The sequence below is a fragment of the Podarcis erhardii genome (genome assembly GCF_964252035.2).
Source record: "Podarcis erhardii genome assembly, chromosome: 6".
In the NCBI taxonomy this organism is placed as follows: domain Eukaryota; kingdom Metazoa; phylum Chordata; class Lepidosauria; order Squamata; family Lacertidae; genus Podarcis; species Podarcis erhardii.
In genome coordinates, this window is record NC_138510.1 from 79,641,932 (window position 1) to 79,663,345 (window position 21,414).

Here is a 21,414-nt window from a genome sequence, read left to right on the forward strand (position 1 = left end):
CAAGTTGTGACGATTTGCTACGCAGTAGGCAAAAACCAAATGGCCCCAGCCAATCAGCCAGATGGACAAAATTCCTACCGGGCCCCCGCTCCAAAGCAGACGACCCCATGACAGGCGTAGCAAGGTCAAAGCGAACAACCCTATTCTAAGGGAGGGAGGGACAGGCAATCCAATGCACGGGCGAAAAGAGGAAGCCCTAGCCTCGTGCAAGGAGTTTTACTATTTCTGGCTGTCAATCAGTAAATGGCAACATTAACTTCTTCCCAACAACAAGGGAAGCCCCAATCGCATCAGTGGCCAATGATCAATTAGCCCGCCCCCCCAACTTTGGAGTGTCCTGGCGGCCCCCACCGCAACACGTGCTCTCCATGAAGGAGAACACGCTTTGTAGCACGTCAAGGAATTTCAGCAATTCAGCTCTAAACCTGTGCAAGGGATATTAAAGCTTTGCCATGGCATTTGATAAAAGTGGAGGTTTTGCATCAGGCCCATCTGCAATGACAGATGAAGGAGTTTCTCGTTGTTAAAAATGACTGCCACCAGTTGTGCTTCTTGACACAGACGGCAGCCATATGGGGAGAATTTGAGTACAATAAAAGCGAGAAATTGTGTGTGTGTGTGTGTGTAGGGGGAAGGAAAGAACTGGAGACGTGATAATCTCATTAAATAAATATATCTGTCCTTGTTGGGGGTAGGGGAAAATAGATGCAATAATCAACATGGAAGGCTTGTGAGGTATATGCAGAATTTTTAAAAAGGCAGAATTGCCCCAGGGCTGAGATATCCACATATTTGCCACTCTCATTAGCTATGTGCCAGGGCCAAATGGCATGTGATGCTAAATCCCTAAGCGCAGGATTTTTCCTTCACAAATCACCAGTGGTGGTTCCTGATCCACCTGGAAGCCTCACATGGGAGTGGGGTGTAAGCCGTGCTGTAGCTAAAGGGGCACTAGCTGGGGGTTTTGCCCTGGGTGAAGCCTCCAGAGGGGCACCACTGAGGCTCACAACCTCTGTGTGTGTGTATGTGTGCATGCACGCCAAGCTGGCCCTCTGACCCAGGTGAAATAAAGCCTTGTTTCACCCCTGGTTTAAGGGTTTTTACTCATTGTAAGCTGCTCTGCCACCTCAATCCATGGGAGCTTTCCCTCTATGCCAGAGCTTTCCAAACTTTTCATGTTGGTGATACACTTCTTAGGCATGCATCAATTCGCAACACAGTTTTACTCGTAAACCGGAGGTTAAATCGACCCCTATCCAGCCCAGGGAGGAGCACAGGGAGTGTTCACGCGACACATCTACACACTGTAGCCGATGCACTAACGTGTTGCAACACAGAGTTTGGAAAGCTCTGCTCTATGCCAATGATAGGTAAGGTCCACTGATGCAGATCAGGGTCTCTCTATCTGACCTTCAAGATTCTCCCCCAGGCCACACACCTTCCTGACCCCACACATCATACTGCTGTCTCCTTGATGGCTCTTTGCTTGGCTGGGTTGTGTCTCTGATCAGGCTTCTTCTTTGTCTGGCTACAGAATATAGAGGGATATGCAGGTGTGTAGAAAGTAGCATTTGCCGCTCTGTCCACTTTTGTCTCTGACTATTTTTTTGCCTCTGGCCCCACACAGCACTGCCATGTGGCCCCCAGAAAGTTGTCCAGCAGGGAATCATTTGGCAAATCTTTTTAAGAAGCCGTCTAAGCCAGTGGGCATCACACCTTATGACCAAAGAATTCCAGAAGTGTTGTTGTTTTTTAACTGCATGAGAAACAAAAAGATTAAGACTCTCCCAAGATAACTCAGAGAGTATATTTGCATGGCCATGTTTTCACACTTGATCATTACAATCATCACATCATCATCTAGGCATTGGGAGGTTTTCATTGTGTCAAGTCAGGAGGAAAACCATTCATTTGCCCCTCCTGAGTTTGTCAATGGGTATTCTGAATCCACCTAAAGGCAAGACGAAAATTAAACGGCTGGCTGAATCCTTTTTTTTTCTTATCACAGGCTTATCATTCAACTGAACAGCATAGGCACGACATGCTTAAAGGGTAAAAATTACATGTTTCAAAGCAGGCATCAAGTTCCCAACCTTGTGTTTGCCTTTTAACGGTTATGCAGAGGTCAGGAGAGGTGATTTGTAGGAAAGAATCAGTGAACAGGAGTGCATGCTTAATCCTTCCCACAGCCAACACTTTTGCAATCGTACTTTGGATTTTTTAAAATAAAAAAACTGTTCCCTCCCCAGTCAGGCTCTGAGATAAGAAGAATCCCAGCTATAGGAGCTGGAACAGATAAGGGATAATTTATAAGGCACCATATAACACCGGTCCTAAAGGATCTACACTGGCTCCCAGTACATTTCTGAGCGCAAATCAAAGGTACTGATATTTAAAGCCCTAAACAGTCTCAACCCTGTATATATGAAGGAGTGTCTCCACCTACAACGTTCAGCCCGGACAATGAAGTCCAGCTCTGAGGGTCTTCTGGAGGTTCTCTCACTGCGAGACATGAAGCTACAGGGAATCAGGCAGAGGGCCTTCTTGGTAGTGGCGCCCGCCCTGTGGAATGCCCTCCCATCAAACAGGTTAACAACTACAGTGGTACCTCGATTTTTGAACGTAATCCGTTTCGGAAGACTGTTCAACTTCCGAAACTTTCGAAAACCGAGGCACAAAGGGCGGTCTGCAATTTGAATGGGGAAACTTAAAAAAACCTCAGCGGAAGCCGTTCGACTTCCGATAAGCGTTTGAAAATGGAAGCAACTACTTCCGGGTTTTCGGCGTTTGAAAATCGAATTGTTCAGCTTCCAAGACGTTCAGAAACCAAGGTACCAGTGTATTTGACTTTTAGAAGACATCTGAAGGCAGCCTTGTACGGGGAAGTTTTTGGTGGCTGATATTATATTGTGTTTTTAATACATTGTTAACAACAACAACAACAAATTGGAAGAGAGTTAAGCCTCCCCCTTGTAGACTACCAGTTCTCACTTCAGCCTGAGATCCTGCCCCCGCCTCAGCATTTACATCAATAAGCAGAAACGGGTTCGAGGCACACGAGTTTACTGCTACGACGTGCTATAATCCCACCTCCAAGAGAAGGGACTACAGAAATGCAAATATAAAAATCTTTTTTTGGGGGGGGCATACTTCACTTGCCCCCAACTCCTACATTGCTGCAAGAGGGGCACTACTTTCATTGGCTCTTCAACCTAGCTCAGCTGGTACATGAGAGTCTTAAACGCAGGGTTCTGGGTACAAGCCACACATTGGCCAAAGATTCCTGCATCTAGGGTGTTGGACTAGATGTTCTTTGTGGTCCCGTCCAGCTCTACAATTCTATGATTCTATGGCTATTCTATGAAGTGAGTCTAATACGGATCCAACATTGTCATGAAGTGAATTGCATGTTTTCTGCAGATGGAGATGTGAGTCTAAGGCAGGGGTCAGCAACCTTTTTCAGCCGTGGGCCGGTCCACCGTCCCTCAGACCATGTGGTGGGCCGGATTATATTTTTTTTTTGGGGGGGAAAGGAATGAATTCCTATGCCCCACAAATAACCCAGAGATGCATTTTAAATAAAAGGACACATTCTACTCATGTACAGTGGTAGCTTGGGTTACAGATGCTTCAGGTTACAGACGCTTCAGGTTACAGACTCCACTAACCCAGAAATAGTACCTCGGGTTAAGAACTTTGCTTCAGGATGAGAACAGAAATCGTGTGGCGGCAGCGCAGCAACAGCAGGTTGCCCCATTAGCTAAAGTGGTACCTCAGGTTAAGAACAGTTTGAGGTTAAGAACGGACGAATAAAGTTCTTAACCTGAGGTACCACTGTAAAAACACAATGTCTGTGGACTGGACTGAGAAGGCAATTGGGCCACATCTGGCCCCTGGGCCTTAGGTTGCCTATCCCTGGTCTAAGGTAATGTAATGAAATCATACACAGTTCTATATGAGCAGCTCATTATAGCACTTCACAAGTCAGTATGAGAGTGTGTGTAAACAGACTAGCATTTCTCTCCTTAGCACTCCTGTGGCAGGGGAGCACACTTGACTACTTATTTATAACTACTAGATCCTATGCTAAGAACTGAATCGCTTGATTAAATGTACCAGTGAGCACTGTCATTCAAGCCTGTCGCCAATAAGTACCGGTAATAAAAGCAAAGTTGCTAACACACATACACCCTGCACTGAGAGATGAAGGCTGACCTATTAAAAAGGAGTCCCTCTCTTTTTCCTTTCATAAATCAAAATTTGCAAGAGGCTAATGAATGCATTTCGAAGTCTGGCATGATACTTTGACTTCCTCCTCACAGCCTCCCTTACTTTGAACCAGCTCTTATAGATGAAAGAGATGCATTCAGGAAACATTATTTCCATTTCAGCATCCTCGCTCCTTTCCTGTAGCATCCTGTGCTTTCCCTTTCTGATCTGCCTTGTCAATCAAGCAAAATGAGGTTCTGAATCTTTTACTTACCATTAGCAGCAAACACTTGCGCACCCTGGGAACTCCACCATTTACACATACATATATAACTGCCAAATCTTTGCTGTCAATAAAATTGACGGGGCATCATTCTCTACCCCCGTAATAAATATAAATAGCTTAATGAAGCTTCATTGTGCTGTAATGCAGTACATACCTCTTCTTTTTATCATTTAGGATTTTTTTAAAAATATCTCTAAAATATGGTGTGTACTAGCAAGCTGTCTTGACCACTTTGTTGAGAAACTGATGGACAGTAGGACAAAGCCATGTCTCCCCTTATCACCACTGACCAGCATAGGTCAATTATGGTTTCTCTCAGCTCTTTTTCCTATCTTGAGTTCAGGTCAAGATCAGGTCAGGTTCTACATTTCCAAATCACATTGGAATATTATTATTATTATTATTATTATTATTATTATTAATCCTTATGCAACTCATCAGGGATATACATGTTTGTATGCAATTTTGCCTATAATATGCATTTCTGCAAAGCAGCTTTCCTGAATTTAATTCATGCTTAAATGTCTTTTTTACCAATATATGCATTTTATGTACATTTTCCCCTGGCATTTGCCTTTTTGAATGCATTACTTTGGCACTGCAAAATTTGGAGCCATGCAAATTGTGAAGGTGGCAGTGTTTCAGTTCTGGTATTGTTTTGGAAGGTGCAAATTAGGTCAGTTTCCATTTAAATGTGGATGGAATAGAATCTCTCCATCATCCCTGCCATCAACACAAATGCTGCTTGCTCAAACCCCAATTTCGCTTCTTGAATGGGCAACTGACATGCTAGGTAGTATTGCTGCAGGGGATAGATTTGGATCGGGGTGGCAAATTGTTAACTCTCAGTTGTCTGTTTATGGTAAAATCTGTGAAAAATTCATAAACATTGGCAAACCTCAATGCTTTCTCTCTACTGCAGCATGGGGGTATTAACACTACCCATCTCCTGAAGTTTTGATGCGGACAGATTTGCAAATGATGGCCACAGAGCATCCTGCAGAACCTCATTTACTCTTTTGAGACCACATTTGGCAAGACTTAATGCATGAGACACTCATTTGTTAGTTATGACATTTTCTTAAATTAGGTCTTTAGCTGAGATTTCCCTCCTTAAGGTTTTTAAACCCCGCTGTGTTTTCCAGAGCCTAAGCCTATTAAGCACCTTTCATTTGATACTAAATTGCAATATACTCCAAAATGAGGAGCTCAAACGTGCTTTTGAAGGTTGATGCAGTGTAGGGGGGACCAATATAATAATTGCTTTAAGTGGAGATGCTTCAGTATAATTTTTTTTTTTTTTTTTTTTAAAGAAATACACCCTTCAATTTGCCAAGGACAACCATATCTAGTGATAACTCACTATAGCAGCAGATAGAGAATAATGAAAAGCCACTTGTTACATCCATTGTAGGATTCAAAGCCTTATGCTATCCATGCTTAATTTGAAGTAAGTCCTATTGGTTTCAATGACATTTGGTTCCAAACAATTATGGACTTGAGATAGGGATTGTAGCTTTAATTGCTGACTTTCATCTCTCGATTTCCCCATTTGCCCTCCCTAATTCTCAAAACTGTCATAGGCCCACTTCTTGGAGGTAGAGTCCTCTGATGATAGCAACACTGAGGAGGAGATGGGCCCACCACACTTCATCCTATGTGGAGCTGAGGGTACCAGAGCCCACATCTGCTTGTCTGAATCCCATAGAGATGCCTTTACCAGCAGACTCTGATGACTGGTCCACAGACTCCCCAGAGGATCAGAAGATACTACCACAGCTTGAAAACCCAGGGCTTAGCACAGGCTTCCTCAACCTCGGCCCTCCAGATGTCTTTGGCCTACAACTCCCATGAGCCCTAGCTAGAAGGACCAGTGGTCATGGATAATGGAAATTGTAGTATCAAAACATCTGGAGGGCCGAGGCTGAGGAAGCCTGGCTTAGCAGAAGTCAAACACTTCAGAAAGGCACCATCCCTTTAATTGGTCAGATACAGCATTCAGGGGGTGTGGCCTCTAGTCAACTAATAACTACCGTATTTTTTGCCCTATAGAACACACTTTTACCCCTCTGAAAATGAAGGGGAAATGTGTGTGCATCCTATGGGGCAAATGCAGGCTTTCGGTGAAGCCTGGAGAGCGAGAGGGGTCAGTGCACACCGACCCCTCTCGCTCTCCAGGCTTCGCGGACCTCTCCGCAAGCAGCGGGAGCACTCCCGCTGCTTGCGGAGAGTTGCCTGCGTGCTGAAGCCTGCGCGCGCTGAGATCAGCGCGTCCAGGCTTTGCGGACCTCTCAGCAAGCAGCGGGAGCCAGCGCTGGGCTCCCACAGCTTGCAGAGAGCTGCCTGTTTGGGGGCTGGGGTCGGGGGAAGCTCAGGCGGGCCTCCCCCGCCCCAGCCCTGCACCTGGGGGGGAAAATAATTTTTTACCCTTTATTTCCCCCCCAAAAAACTAGGTGCGCCTTATGGGACGGTGCGTCCTATAGGGCGAAAAATACGGTAGTCCAAGCTATAAAGATTCAGGACAAATATGACATATGTATGTCCTGTCTCAGCTGCAGGATTACAAACTTTGGCCTCCCTCTCTGGTTCCATATCCAATGGGAGCTATGAACAATTTCCAAATTGGCTCTAAAAAGAAGCCTAGCTAGTTCTGCTTTCTACCCTCAAGCTAATGTGAACAAGGGACTAGCTTAGAACAGTTCTGGACAAATATCAGCACCCTTACTGCAATGTTCATTTGGATTGTACTGAACTAGATTAATGTATCTTTTGATATAGAATAGACTGCTAGGTAGTTGCAGGGTACTTCTTGGAGTGCCTCACACATTTCAAAATGTAATTTCAAGTTTCAGTATATGAATGTTTCTTGCTGCTTTACATTTGGTGCTCATTATAAGATATTTCCGAGAGAAAACAATTGTGGAAATGTATGTTGGAAAGAGTTAAATCATGTAATCTTCTGGAGAAAAGCCCAGATAGGATCTAGAACAGTGAAAGTTATCTCCAGGCTAAAAATATCTCTACCAGCAGTGCTGTTTTTCTAGAAAAATAGGTGCCAGAACTCATCATGAACTCCTCCCTTGTTCTCTTAGAATGAAAATGGCGCCCACCTGAGGAGTGCTGGAACTAAGTTCCGGAAAGTTCCAGTTGAAGAAAACTCTTGTCTACCAGGAAGAAATAAGAAAGACACTCGGTGGATTCAGACAATCAATTCAATCCAACTGTTGAGCTTTAGCTATCAAAAAAGTGTAGGAATAAAGTGAAACTGACTTCTCTGAAAGGGCTCGCCTGGTAAAGGAAGCCACAGTCATCATTCATAAACTAGGATTTTGTTATTGTCTAGGCCAGCTTCCCTGAACCACAGCCATCATTTATAAACTAGAATGTTGTTAGTTGTCTAAGCCAGCTTTCCCCCTTCCCACCCTCCAGATGTGTGGGAACAGAACTCCCATAATCCTTGACCAGTGGCCATACTGTCTGTGCTGATGAGAGTTGTAGTCTGAAACATCTGGAGGACACCAGATTGAAGAAAACTGGTCTAAGAGGTATGTATCTGTGGAGTCTACACATGCAAGGTTGGAGAGCAGGAAGCTGTCTGAATCATGCTGATGCTTTCTAGTGCATTGAAACTGTCTGCCTATAAATCTATATTGCAAACCCTAGCACCAAGACCTCTATTTACATGTCCACAGGAGAAATATCATTTTAGTCCGATCCCTAGTGACTTCACAAATTATTTTGTGGGAACACTTCAACTAGTCTCCTTTTAGGCTCTCATACAACATCCTGAAATAGTTGTTTCTCCACGCATATATGGGAAATCCTGTACAGATCAAAAGTGTACAGAATATTCTTTTTGCCTCATTTTATCCTGTTGGATGAGCTCCAGAGTGTCAAATAGCTCATGCTGCAACCTGCCTTATATGCCCTTGAGAGACTTCGTCTCAACTTGGCTTTAGGAATTTAACATCTTGGCTTGAAACAAACCATTTCTCATAGTGGCACACAGCTTAAGAACCCAATCCCTTTATTTCTTTTTGATTATGGTATTAAATCAGGATTCAGTTAAAATGAAGAAGAAAACATCCAGAAATGCAGCATTTAATGAAACTGGTTTCCATAACGGCTTTCAACAGATTATAAAATATTCTCTTCCAGCATCCTAGTAAAACATGACTTTTCTAGATTAAAGCTGTGATCCTATGCTCACTAACCTGTGGGAGTTAGCACCAAGTGAAATCAATGGGACTTACTTCTGATAGCACTGTGATAGCAATGGAGATATATATCTCCATCTTAAACTGATTAAATATCTCTCCCTCTCCATCTGAAACTGATTAAAGAGTTACGGCAGGGTTAGGCTCAAAGGACATGTGATGTTCAGGGAACTGCTTGTTTAAACTCAGGACTGCCCAAATCACATACAATTTTTAGAACATATGGTATGCATGGACTGTCAGAAGTTCAGCCTACACTTGAGTAGGACCCTGGCAGAGACACATGCCTGGCTGGCATGTTCTCTCCCTCCTGGTCTTTCATTTGGGAGCTTCAAAAGCTTTCCTCAGACCAAACATCCCAGCGACCTATGCCAACCAACACTGGCACACTTAGGGATCCGCAGAGTTTGCGCATCACGCGCATCACAGACCTCAGCAACTCAGCATTTTGGCTAATCTACTTTATTTACATATAAACACACACAGAGCACTGCAACATGGCTCCCTCTCTCTCTAGCATCAGACAGCAAAGAGAAAAAGGACAACAGTCCCACTTCACGGAGCACAGTAACACAAACATCCTGTCTTTGTCACTTCCCACTCTGTGGAGTCAAAACATATACCCTCATGTGATAGACAACAATCTCATGACTGCAATCATGGAGCAGGAATTCTAACATGGACATCCTCCCTGCTCTTACAGCTAAATTCCTCATAGCTGCTCCCAACCAGCAGTGAAGGCTGCTCTATTAGGGCTAGTGGGTTACTGCCCATCAACCTCTGGCCTGACCTCAACCAGTCCGCACCTATCTGTCTTCTCCTTTGCAAATGGTCCAGAAGTTTATAAACTGGTCAGCTTCCTCTTCCTTTATCTCAGTGTTGTCCCTTGTAGAACTCAGCAGGGAGGAAGATGGCAGCAAAACTAGCATTAGTTGCCTCTGCCTGTCATTCACTCTGGCTCCATCTACTGTAGGACTCCATACTTTCTGAACCACCAGTCCCAATAGGCACCAGACATCACTGCCCACAGGTGGTGTTCTTCCACATGGGTTCACTTCAATTGTGGAGCCCAGTTGTAGGGAACATTGAGAGAGGCTATGCAGAGGTGAGGCAGATGGGGTTGGAGGTACCCCCCTTATTCACATACTCCTTTGCTCTCGAAAACAGTAGCATACCCTCCCCCCACTTACAATATGGGGGCAGGCCTGAGTTTAAATGGTTTCAGCCTAAAAAGCACTTTTAGTTTGTACACCAGCTGTATATGGCTAAATCCCCACAGATTTTAGTAAAGTTATTTCAGTCATTCTTCACAATAAACCAATGTCCATTATGCTTTAGTGCCATTCTGCAGTTATAAGAATATTTTCATGCATAGGCCATAATTCTAGGAGACTGCTTCTCTCAGCACCAACAGAGACCCTTCTGTGATGACCTACTGCCAGCAGGCAAAGACATTTTTATTCAAACAAGGCTTAGGTTCAAAGGACACGTAGGAAGTCTAGGGGCTAGGCCATTGTTCTCCCTTTTTACTATTTGTGATCTGTAAACCAGACAGGATAGCCATAAAACAACAACAACAGAGAAACCTTTCTAATAGGAAACTGTCCCCTGCAAAGCAGGACACATGGCCAGACTAGATGGGAGTTAAAAAATTACAAATCTGTTGGTTTCATGTTGGCTATTAACAATAGGGGTGGGAAAGTTTGCTCTGCAAAAAATACATTTGAGCCGCAGGGATCTGTCATTTCTGCCAGGAATGATATATTAATGTTCAGGGAGACAGAGAATGAGACTGTGGGAGATGCACTACTCACCTGGCTTTCCTGATCCTCTTAAAAAGAGGTCCTGCTCTAGAATATCATTCAACCCTTGAGTCCATCTGTTTATCCTTCAAGAAGCATACCTGGCAGGATTATTTCTCATGAGTGCTTCTATTTTTGGCAAGTAGACTAACAGTGCAATCCTAGACATTTCTTTTCAAAAGTAAGCCCTATTAAGTTTAATGGGGTTTACTCCCAGGAATGTGGGTGTAGGATTGCAACAGATTCCATGCCCTCCAACATTTCTCTGATGAAAATAGGTACGTCCTAAGGAAAAGTGTACAAGGCTGTATATTGTCTCCTGCTTATTTAACTTATATGCAGAATTCATCATGCGAAAGGCTGGATTGGATGAATCCCAAACCGGAATTAAGATTGCCGGAAGAAATATCAACAACCTCAGATATGCAGATGACACAACCTTGATGGCAGCAAGTGAGGAGGAATTAAAGAACCTTTTAATGAGGGTGAAAGAGGAGAGTGCAAAATATGGTCTGAAACTCAACATCAAAAAAATTAAGATCATGACCACTGGTCCGATCACCTCTTGTCAAATAGAAGGGGAAGAAATGGAAGGACAGATCCTGAAGCTCCAATACTTTGACCACCTCATGAGAAGAGAAGACTCCCTGAAAAAGACCCTGATGCTGGGAAAGACTGAGGGCACAAGGAGAAGGGAACGACAGAGGATGAGATGGTTGGACAGTGTTCTTGAAGCTACTAACATGAGTTTGACCAAACTGCGGGAGGCAGTGGAAGACAGAAGTGCCTGGCGTGCTCTGGTCCATGGGGTCACAAAGAGTTGGACACGAATAAATGACTAAACAACAACAACAAAGGAAAACTGGGACATTCTTGGGACAGCTCCTGTAAATCCAGGACTGTCCCTGGAAAATAGGGACACTTGGAGGGTCTGAGACAGTACACACAGAGACTTGAAATAAATTACTGCGTGGGCCTGAGCATGCCAAAGGAACAGATCCTTCTGCTTATAGAAGGATGGAAGAGTTTGACCTGTGTTATAGTTACAGCGCTATAGTTATCATGGGGGGTGTATTAAAAAAGCAATCAACTCTGAAAACATGCTACTTTTACTTTCTTTGACAATTTAATCTTGAAGAAATGCAGGAGCTGGTCTTTGGAGCTTTCTGGTGCTTCTGCTTCTTCTAAGGCTTCTTTCCACCCATCCGCTCTGCCCTTGTGCTCTTTTTCAAGCATCCCCAGGGTGCCAGAAAGCTGGGATGTGGCTTTTCTTAAAAAAAGAAAAGTATAACGCCTCTTAGGATAATTTAAGGAAGTATCTATGCAATAGATTCACCTTTGAGCCTTTCCCACATTATTCATGCAAATGTCTGATTGGTTGAAGTATTTGCAATATAAATGACCATCATGCCAGAGGAAGTGTCGCCATTTGCATTCCAAACCCAGGGAAGCAAGGCCCTCTTGAAGTCTCATGTGTAAAAATGCCCGAAGAGCCCCCTTTTTTTAAGAAATAGTTTCAAGGCCTCCACCAACCTGGTATAAAAACTGAATTTGAAACAGCTTTTGAATGGCAATTACAGAGACATGAGCTGTTTACTAGCAGACAGCGAGAAACAGAGTATCTATATATGCATACACTATATATTTAGAGATGTGGAGGTCACTTCCATGCTAACACGCAAAAGAGATTTCCTTTTGTGGATTAGCAATAACACATCCGATTCCCTGACGAATCAGTGCGCGGCAGAACCATTTTCCAGATTCTGGATTTTACTAGTCTGCAAAAGGCTTGAATATGCATTGCTTCATTCCCAGACATGGGACTACAACCTTTCATGGTTGATTTGCCTGGCCCAGCTGAAACTAGTAGTGACCCTGTGTTAATCTGACTCAAAATATTTCACACTTTTCAATTTGTTTCTATGTTGTGAAGACCAAGGCTGATGTCTTCTAAGTTGCCCCACAAATTATTCACACAGCATCAGTTCTGCATTGTGTAAATTCTCTGCACATAAAACAAATCGAGACAGTCTTAACACTTCACAGAGACAAAGAACATATGCAGGGTGAAATGGTATTGAGGAAGACGTCAATGTATTCATAAACCTAGATAATGTGTATTTGAAGTTTAAAGCTTCCCTTTGAAATTTCCTTGTACAGAGATATAACCGGATGAATATAGTTACAAAATACAAGCACTTGCATCATCACGAGAGGGGAAAAAATATCTTGTGCCTCCTTCTCTCCCTCCTCATTTTGTTTGCATGTTGCTTTTGAGCAAATGTTCATCAAGCAATTTATATTAAATCGCTCAGACATAATGCTTTACAAACAGCTGATGAAAATTATAATGAGTATTCCTAATTAGTCAATCATCAAGCTATAATCACTTCAGGATAAATTAGGCTGTGGGAATTAGAGAAATTCAATGCACCGAGGTTGGCAACCCCCCTCCTTTTCTTTTTAACATTGGCTGTACATAGAGGAGACATGAAAAAATATTTCACAGGCACACTTTGAGTTCAACTCTGACTTGTATCTGATAAGTAAACATGAATTGTCCAGTTCCCAGGAAGAATGTTGTACCTCCAGCCTCAATCTGTTGGTTACAAAAGGTATATCTAGGGCTTTCCTAGGATTAGTATCATCCGTCTTCATCTTTTTGAACAAACTCGCAGAGTATTTTTCATCAGCATCATATACGATCGGCACACATTCATAAATCAAAGCCTTACACAAGTTCAGCAAATTTGATTCTTGGAGCCTGAAAAAAGTTGTATTGACCTGTTATTTGAGTGCTGAATCATTCATAGGATCACAATCAGCCTGGTTTCTCACTAAGTGCTGGTTTTAAAAGTCAATGTGGTCGTATAGGAAGCTACATAGTTATAAGTTGCAGACCAGCTTAGGCTCACCTGACATCTTTTAGTTTATTATACATGTATTGCTGCTTTTTACTATGTGTTAAAAATAACTATACAGTGGTACCTTGGGTTACATACGGTTCAGGTTACATACGCTTCAAGTTACAGACTCCGCTAACCCAGAAATAGTGCTTCAGGTTAAGAACTTTGCTTCAGGATGAGAACAGAAATTGTGCTCCGGTGGCGCGGCAGCAGCAGGAGGCCCCATTAGCTAAAGTGATGCTTCAGGTTAAGAACAGTTTCAGGTTAAGTACGGACCTCCGGAACGAATTAAGTACTTAACCGAGGTACCACTGTATCCTGCTTTTCTTCCAAAGAGATCAGCATAGGATGCATGGCTGATTTCTCTTACATTTTAATTTTTGAAACAGCTCTGTGAGGTTGGCAGAAATATGATGACTTTTCTAATGTCATCACCAGTGAGCGTCATTATCGTGTGAAGAGTTACTTCACAAGTTGTTAAATTTTCTAGATGTTTTAAGTATATAGCTAAAATGTAAAGAGTAATTATACAGGGAGGTACATTCACCAGGGTAAAAATAGTAATAATGAGGGACACACACACACACACACACACACACACACTCCAACGTGTTTCAGATGACTAAGAAACAGAGGAGGCAGCACATCTGAATACTGAACCATCATTCTCTGAAGAAGGACCAGTAGGGTTCAAAATGTGTTGGATTAATACATATCTCTTGTATATACCCCATTGTTTTCTGCTTTGAGTTCTTTTGGGGGGTTATTATTCACCCCTTTTTTCTTGCATGGCATTCATCAGGGGGCCTGATTGCAGTTCCCTACTGAATGTACACAAGAAGGAAATTCTGGGTTTGGATGAATGTGCAAAATTCACCCCTTAGAATGAATGCAAGGACAGGCTGTTAGTAGGACCATTGCATAACCATGCAGTACTAGTTGGGACCACAGAAGCAAAAATGTTTTCATAGAATCATAGAATTGTAGAGTTGGAAGGGACCACAAGTCCAACCTTCTGCAATGCAGGTAGCATTTTGCCCAATGTGGGGCTTGAACCCACAACCCTGAAGCTTACGAGTCTCATGCTCTACCATGTGCACCTATGAGAGCACTAGTATCTTCTTTATGCCATCTGCTGTACTTAGTGAGTGGCATACTATTATTTAAAAACAGGAATAATGTTAAGTAGATTTTTATGCAATTAAATTGTTATAATAAAATAAAAATAGTGGTACCTAGAAGTTTTAACATTCTTCCCAAATGCTGCATGTTTGCCTATGTAATTAGACTGAACATTGTGATATTGGCCAGCTAATATAAAAGGCATTAAAAATGCATAGCCTGAAACACATGGAAGCCTTCATAACACTGGGGACCTTAAAATTAATTTAAAAAAGAAAGAACTAGTAATGTTCAAATGTAGCATAAATGTGAATTCTCTAAAGTCGCTTCTTCATGTTTCGCTACTCAAAGCTGTTTAAGAGAAAAATAGAGACTTATTTATTTGGAATCACCTTGATTTGACTGCCTGTTTACACATAATATATGACAATTTCAGTTTCTTATTTCACGGGCATGGGCCTCTTAAAATCTTGGGTTAGGGGTTTCTTCCCCCTCTAAAAGTAATTATGATTTATAATGTATTTGGTTCCTTAAGTTTCAATGAGGTCAGCATTGCAGATTAGCCTCGACTGGCTTTTGTCTCACATATGCATCAGGCATCTTCCATTCTGCCATAAAGTGGAGGAAATTTCAAGGGATGATGAATTTGGAATTTTAATAGACTGCCATTAATCTTTTGTAATTCTTTCTTCCTCCATCCTAACTGTGGATCCAGCATATCTACATTCTAGCCTAATTATAAGGCTCACTATAGCAGTGTAATTTGTCATGCAAAACAGCTGTTTCCAGATCCTCCACTGTCGAGGAATTGAAGCAGGGATAGATCTGAACCCTGAGAAAACTGACATGTCATAAATTATTACGGAAAGGGCATTTCCCCTCCTGTAGGCTTGGAAGAAATGCAGGCAGAAAAGACCCTTTCCCACCCCCAGCCCTGCCCCATCTGCCTATTATGAATAACCCAAGCCTCTGCTTGTCTAAATCTGCAATGAACTTGCCTAGTCTCTCTGCCTTAGAAGCACATCAAACATACATCCATGTCCATAAGCTCATATGATTATGATACATTTTTATTTTGCCATAGTTTCTAGGCGACGTTTCTTCATTTTGGAGATGTCATGTGTTGAAGTGGCTTGAAATTTGAAACATGGCTAGAGGAAGAATGCCATACATCATTTACGCTTTTAAAGATTCAGAGCTACATATAAATTTAATGGTAAGGGTGTCGTTCGCACAAGAACACCATTGAGCCTCCAGTGGCACAATGGGTCCATGCGTCTGGCTGTTAACCAGAAGACTGGTGGTTTAAGCGGGGGGTTGGACGAGATGACCCCCGGGGTCCCTTCCAACTCTACAATCCTATGATCCTATGCAGTGCTTTAAACAAGATTGCTTAGTTGTACAGTGGTACCTCGCAAGACGAATGCCTCGTAAGACGAAAAACTCGCAAGACGAAAGAGTTTTTCGTTTTTTGAGTTGCTTCGCAAGACGAATTTCCCTATGGGCTTGCTTCGCAAGACGAAAACGTCTTGCAAGTTTGTTTCCTTTTTCTTAAAACCGTCAATACCCAGGGTGCATTCAGGGGGTGCAGTTGCGACTTGACCGAGGAGCAACTCATAGCACGCGGTGTGGTAGCCTTTTTTGAGGTTTTTGAAGACTTTGGTGATTTTTGAAGCTTTTCCAAAATCCGTGCTTCGCAAGATGAAAAATTCGCAAGGCAAAAAAACTCGCAGAACGAATTAATTTCGTCTTGCGAGGTACCACTGTACTATCATTTTCCTACTCATACTGAAATACTGGCCCTCAATGAGGCCAAACTTAGATTCGCAAAATGTTTAGGGGTATGCGTAACCCTGCATCCCCCCAGAAAGAAAGCACTGATCGTTTATACTGATGGGTGGGGCAGCACATGGTGGCTGTATGATGTGCTGCTGATGTGTATGTTGGCCATGCCCCCTATTGTGTATTTGGCCAGCTTGGAAGACCTTTATGCACCATTGGAAGACACTGACCATCGATGGTGTGGACAGTGCTGGAGCAGGATTTCTCTCTCTTTTCTCTTTCTCCCTCTCCCCCCACTCTCTGTCTTTGTGTGCAACTCCCCTCACACATTCCTTGAACAAGTTCAAAGGGTCATCTGACACCTCCCATAAGATGGTATTATAGATTTGGGAGGGCAATTAAGAAACAATACAGGGTCAATTGTTATGTACTGAGTTGAATAGGATCCAAAATGCAGCAGTCTGATTGGTCTTAGAACAATAGGATCCAAAATGCAGCAGTCTGATTGGTCCTAGAACAATAGGATCCAAAATGCAGCAGTCTGATTGGTCCTAGAACAATAGGATTCAGAATGCAGCAGTCTGATTGGTGCTAGAACAATGCAGCAGTATGATTGATCCGCAGGAGCCACCCAATCCAGCTCCAGATGGAAGTGAATCCACAACCTGATTGGCCTACAGGAGAATTCCAGAATTAGCCAATTGGGTGCAGCCCATTGTGTAAATAATGTATATAAAGCAGATATTTTGGGGGAACTTTCATTCCTCCTCACCACTATGAGCTGAATAAAGAGCATGAAATCCACTCTCGACTGAGTATATTTCATCAATGAAGACCATTGGCAATGCAAGTGAACTGTTCTTCTCCCCTGCCCTTAGGTGTGAACAGAGGATGTCTCTGTCCACCCATGGTAACTGGATGTGAGCAAGGGTGGCTGGGAAGAAGGAGGGAGGGGGGAAAGGACTGGGATCCATCTTGGGCAGGCTGGCTGAAGGCTGGCTGCACTGCTGTGGGGGACAAGCTCCTCTTGAAATGACCACGCTGTAAGCTCTGGACTCCATGCAGACTGAAAATGTAAATAGGTGAATAAACCATGTTATTTCTTAGCTATGACAGTCTCCACCGTATCTCAGTTCTTCAAAAGACCACAGACCCTGGGTAAATACCTGGCACTCCACGGATACTTGCTGCAGCTTGGTGGGGGGGGTGGCACCTAACTTTTGCAACAATATTCAGGTGCTGGTTGTTACTACAAACTGCAACTCTCACCCATCTCAAGAAATGCTGAATGTGCCTGCTGACCTTTATAATGCTTTGTGTAGGCTCTACTAGGTTAAGCTGATATATTTGAGTTTAGTTTAAAGGTAGATCTGGGACCTGCAGCAAAAATCCAACCAACCAGCCATGCCTTTTCCCAAGAAACTCTATTTCATTCTCCATCACAGTGGTTTTCAATTTAACTCCCTGCCCACCCACAACAGACACACAGTATTTTTGCAGCCAATGAACATGCTCAGTCCTCATGCTTGGGTTGTTTACCTTCTTAAGATATCTGCCCCTCTTGTTTCACAGTAGACAAGAAAAATGGCCTATGAAGCTTTGGAAACAGACCCATGGGCCCCTGTGTCTCTGGATCACTACTTTCACGTGTTACTGCTTGCTTCTTCCCTTGCAGAATTGGATATTTATTTTATCAGTTGAGCAAAGTTTCCTCCAAGTTTCGGAAACATCTCTCAATTTTTGCTATGTGGTATGCAGTTACTCCATTTGTAGTTTTGGTTTTTGGTCCATATGAATGCCAATGTGCTATCTATCTATCTATCTATCTATCTATCTATCTATCTATCTATCTATCTATTTCTTGAATGCTCACCTTCCAGAGAATTATGTTTGTGTGATGGGGAGGGGAGGGGAACTGAATTGCTTTCATCTTGCCTTTCATTTCCACCCCACCTAGATTCATCCCACCTTTCATTTTACCTCTCAGGTGACAGCCCAAAATATGGGACAATGGTCTACTTTACCCTTTCTTGAACAGCAACAAAAAAGTTATAAAATATTCTTAAGGAAGAATGATGGGGAGAGAGATTTCATTTATCACAGCACAAGCTATCTGATAGCTATACCCACCGAGAATATTTTGCTCTCTTTTCTCACACCAGTATAAAGAAAGCCAAAGACTGCCTGTGTGTGTGGAGAGGACTGGCAGGCTGAATCACATACAGTGGTACCTCGGGTTAAGAACTTAATTTGTTCTGGAGGTCTGTTTTTAACCTGAAACTGTTCTTAACCTGAGGTACCACTTTAGCTAATGGGGCCTCCTGCTGCCGCCGCGTGATTTCTGTTCTCATCCTGAAGCAAAGTTCTTAAACCGAGGTACTATTTCTGGGTTAGCGGAGTCTGTAACCTGAAGCGTCTGTAACCTGAGGTACCACTGTATGAATTGTATCAAGATTATTATTATAGCTCAGCACCATCTATACTGATTGGCAATAGTTCTCCAGGGTTTCAGTTAGGAGTCCTTCCTAGCCTCATCTGGGATGGTGGGCATTGAACCTGGGATATTTGTTTGTAAATGAGATGCTCTACCACACTCCTTCCTATAGCACCACATACCTTTGCTTTTCCATTGGGTTTACTATTGCTACAGATGCCACATACTGGTTCTAAAGCTCCAGTACAATGTTTGATTTGCCATATGGTTTGATGGGCTTGCATGATGCATCTGAGTGGGAAGCACCCCTTGCTAGAAAAAGAGGCTCAATGGTGGCCTCTTGTCTGTGGGATCCATAGATCTTGAGGAACACAGGAATCAGTCTTATCCCAAGAATGGGACAAAAATTCATCTTTGGGCCATGTCACTTTTTCATGTGTTGACCTACCTGTCTATCATGTTTCTACATTGATCTGTGGATTTTTGGGGGTTCATTTTTACAGTAATCTGCTCAAATTCACATTTGCACACGTATTTTAATATGCATTTTCTCTCAACACACATTTCTAAATTACAGTCTCTTAAATAAGCAAATAATTCTTAAGATGTTGATTTTTTGAGCTCAGAATCGCATTTGAACATTGTGGCAAATGTGAAAGTGAGTGGATGACTATTATTATTATTATTATTATTATTATTATTATTATTATTATTATTTATATACTGCCCTATACCCTGAGGTCTCAGGGTGGTTCACAGAATAAAATCAAAATACAAAACACATAATCAAAATAAAAACAACAACCCAATAACCTCCCTACTAAATTCTGATTGTACATTAGTTTCAGAGATGCAGATCAGATCACTTGCTGTCAGAACAGCAAATATTATTTTTTTGCAAGCATCCCTACTGTGTCAGACTGAGTATCATCTAAACCAATTGGTGGAAGCTCCCCAAGGTTTCAGATACAAGTATTTTCCAGCCCTGTCTAGAGATATGAGGAATTAAAGCTGGGCTCTTTTGCATGCAGTGCATGACATCTGCCCAAGGAAAAAATGGCCTTCCTCAAGTTGACCCCGAAACAAAGAGACTTTTAGAACAGGTGATCCTGCCCCCCTTTTCTTTTTGCTTCTGGCTGAGAATGTTCCAACCATCTTTATTTTCACAGAAATTCACATCTTCCTGCATGGTATTGTACGTATTGACACTTCTTCATGAATACATGTGTTTTACGCAAAACTGATCTAAGTAACTGTTGCTTGTCACACGCATGTTATATTAACACAGTGCTTGTACATACTACAGGCAACCCCCCTATTTTCAAGGTGCTTACGTTCTGAGGCACTGCACACGTCAGTGAAATCACGTATATTTGAAACACCATTGAAAAAGCTTACAAACACCCTGCCCTGTCCCATTCCACCCCTCTTTGTGACATTTTCTGGCTCACTTCCGGGTTTGGCGCAATGTGAATGTGACATTTGTGCACATAGGGAAGGCGGGTAAAATAGCCACACACAACATACATGCAACAAAGAACTGAGAGCAGTCAGACAAATACTATACTATTCCACAGAGAAGCACAGACCTGTAAATAATTAACTGTGAATGTGGCGATCACACAGGGTCCCTGGACGTTTAACCGTCTATTGATCCCTGTGCCACCACTGTGCTCACTTCCCCGCTGCCACCAACCAGTTACTCTCTGGTAAAACACTGAGTCCAGTCAGTTGTTAAAAGGTTTCTCAGATAATATTTCTGTCAGTATCTTAACTTTAGTTTCTTTACTGGCCTATACCTTCCTAATACCTTCTGACTGATTATCTCAACTGTTTGACTGACTCCTCTTAACAAATTCTCTCACTCTCTCACACCAGACTAGCCCAACCCACAGACTTATCTTCTCTGTCTTTTCTAACTCCAGGTTAACTTCTAACTCCTATTGGTTAGTGATTTTACAATTAGTTAACCCTTTCCCTATGAACCCAGTATGATGTCACACACCTAGGAGGGCAAACGCCACAGTGAACTTAAATGCTTAAATCAAAGAAACATTAATTTAAAAATCTAGAACGGTCTGTACGTGTGGAGGGAAGAGAAATGATTTACCTAATAATGAATCAACACTCCAGACAGACAGAAATGACAGCAGGAATAAAACCAAGAAGAGCATGCAAGGAGCTAGATTTTAGCATATACGGTATATCTTCCCAACAATCATATATGAGAGGATCCTTCTGTAGGCTAGAACATCACTATCCAAGGTAGCACAAACAAGCTCAGGGAAATGCAAAAGTTTAAGATCCACCCTATTGTCAGGTCAAACCCATTGCTCACTCCTGCTCAGTCCCACCAAAGTTCAGCCACAAGGAAGATGTGAATTCTGTATCAGTCCCATTTCCAAAGCCTCAGAAATACCAGAGATTACTTAGTCTAGGTGGTCACAGTTGGTATACAGTAGGAAACCTAGAATCCCAGGGGTCAGCAATTTTTTCGGCAGGGGGCCGGTCCACTGTCCCTCAGACCTTGTGGGGGGCCAGACTATATTTTGAGGGGGGAGGGGAAAATGAACAAATTTCTATGCCCCACAAATAACCCAGAGATGCATTTTAAATAAAAGGACACATTCTACTCGTAAAAATACACTTATTCCCG

At 42.6% G+C, this 21,414-nt stretch overlaps 1 long non-coding RNA gene across 2 annotated transcripts in view; it reads right to left on the bottom strand.

Moving 5' to 3' along the window:
- LOC309343967 overlaps nt 1–21,414 on the bottom strand; it is a 154,951-nt gene that overhangs the window by 87,204 nt on the left and 46,333 nt on the right. The window lies entirely within an intron of this gene.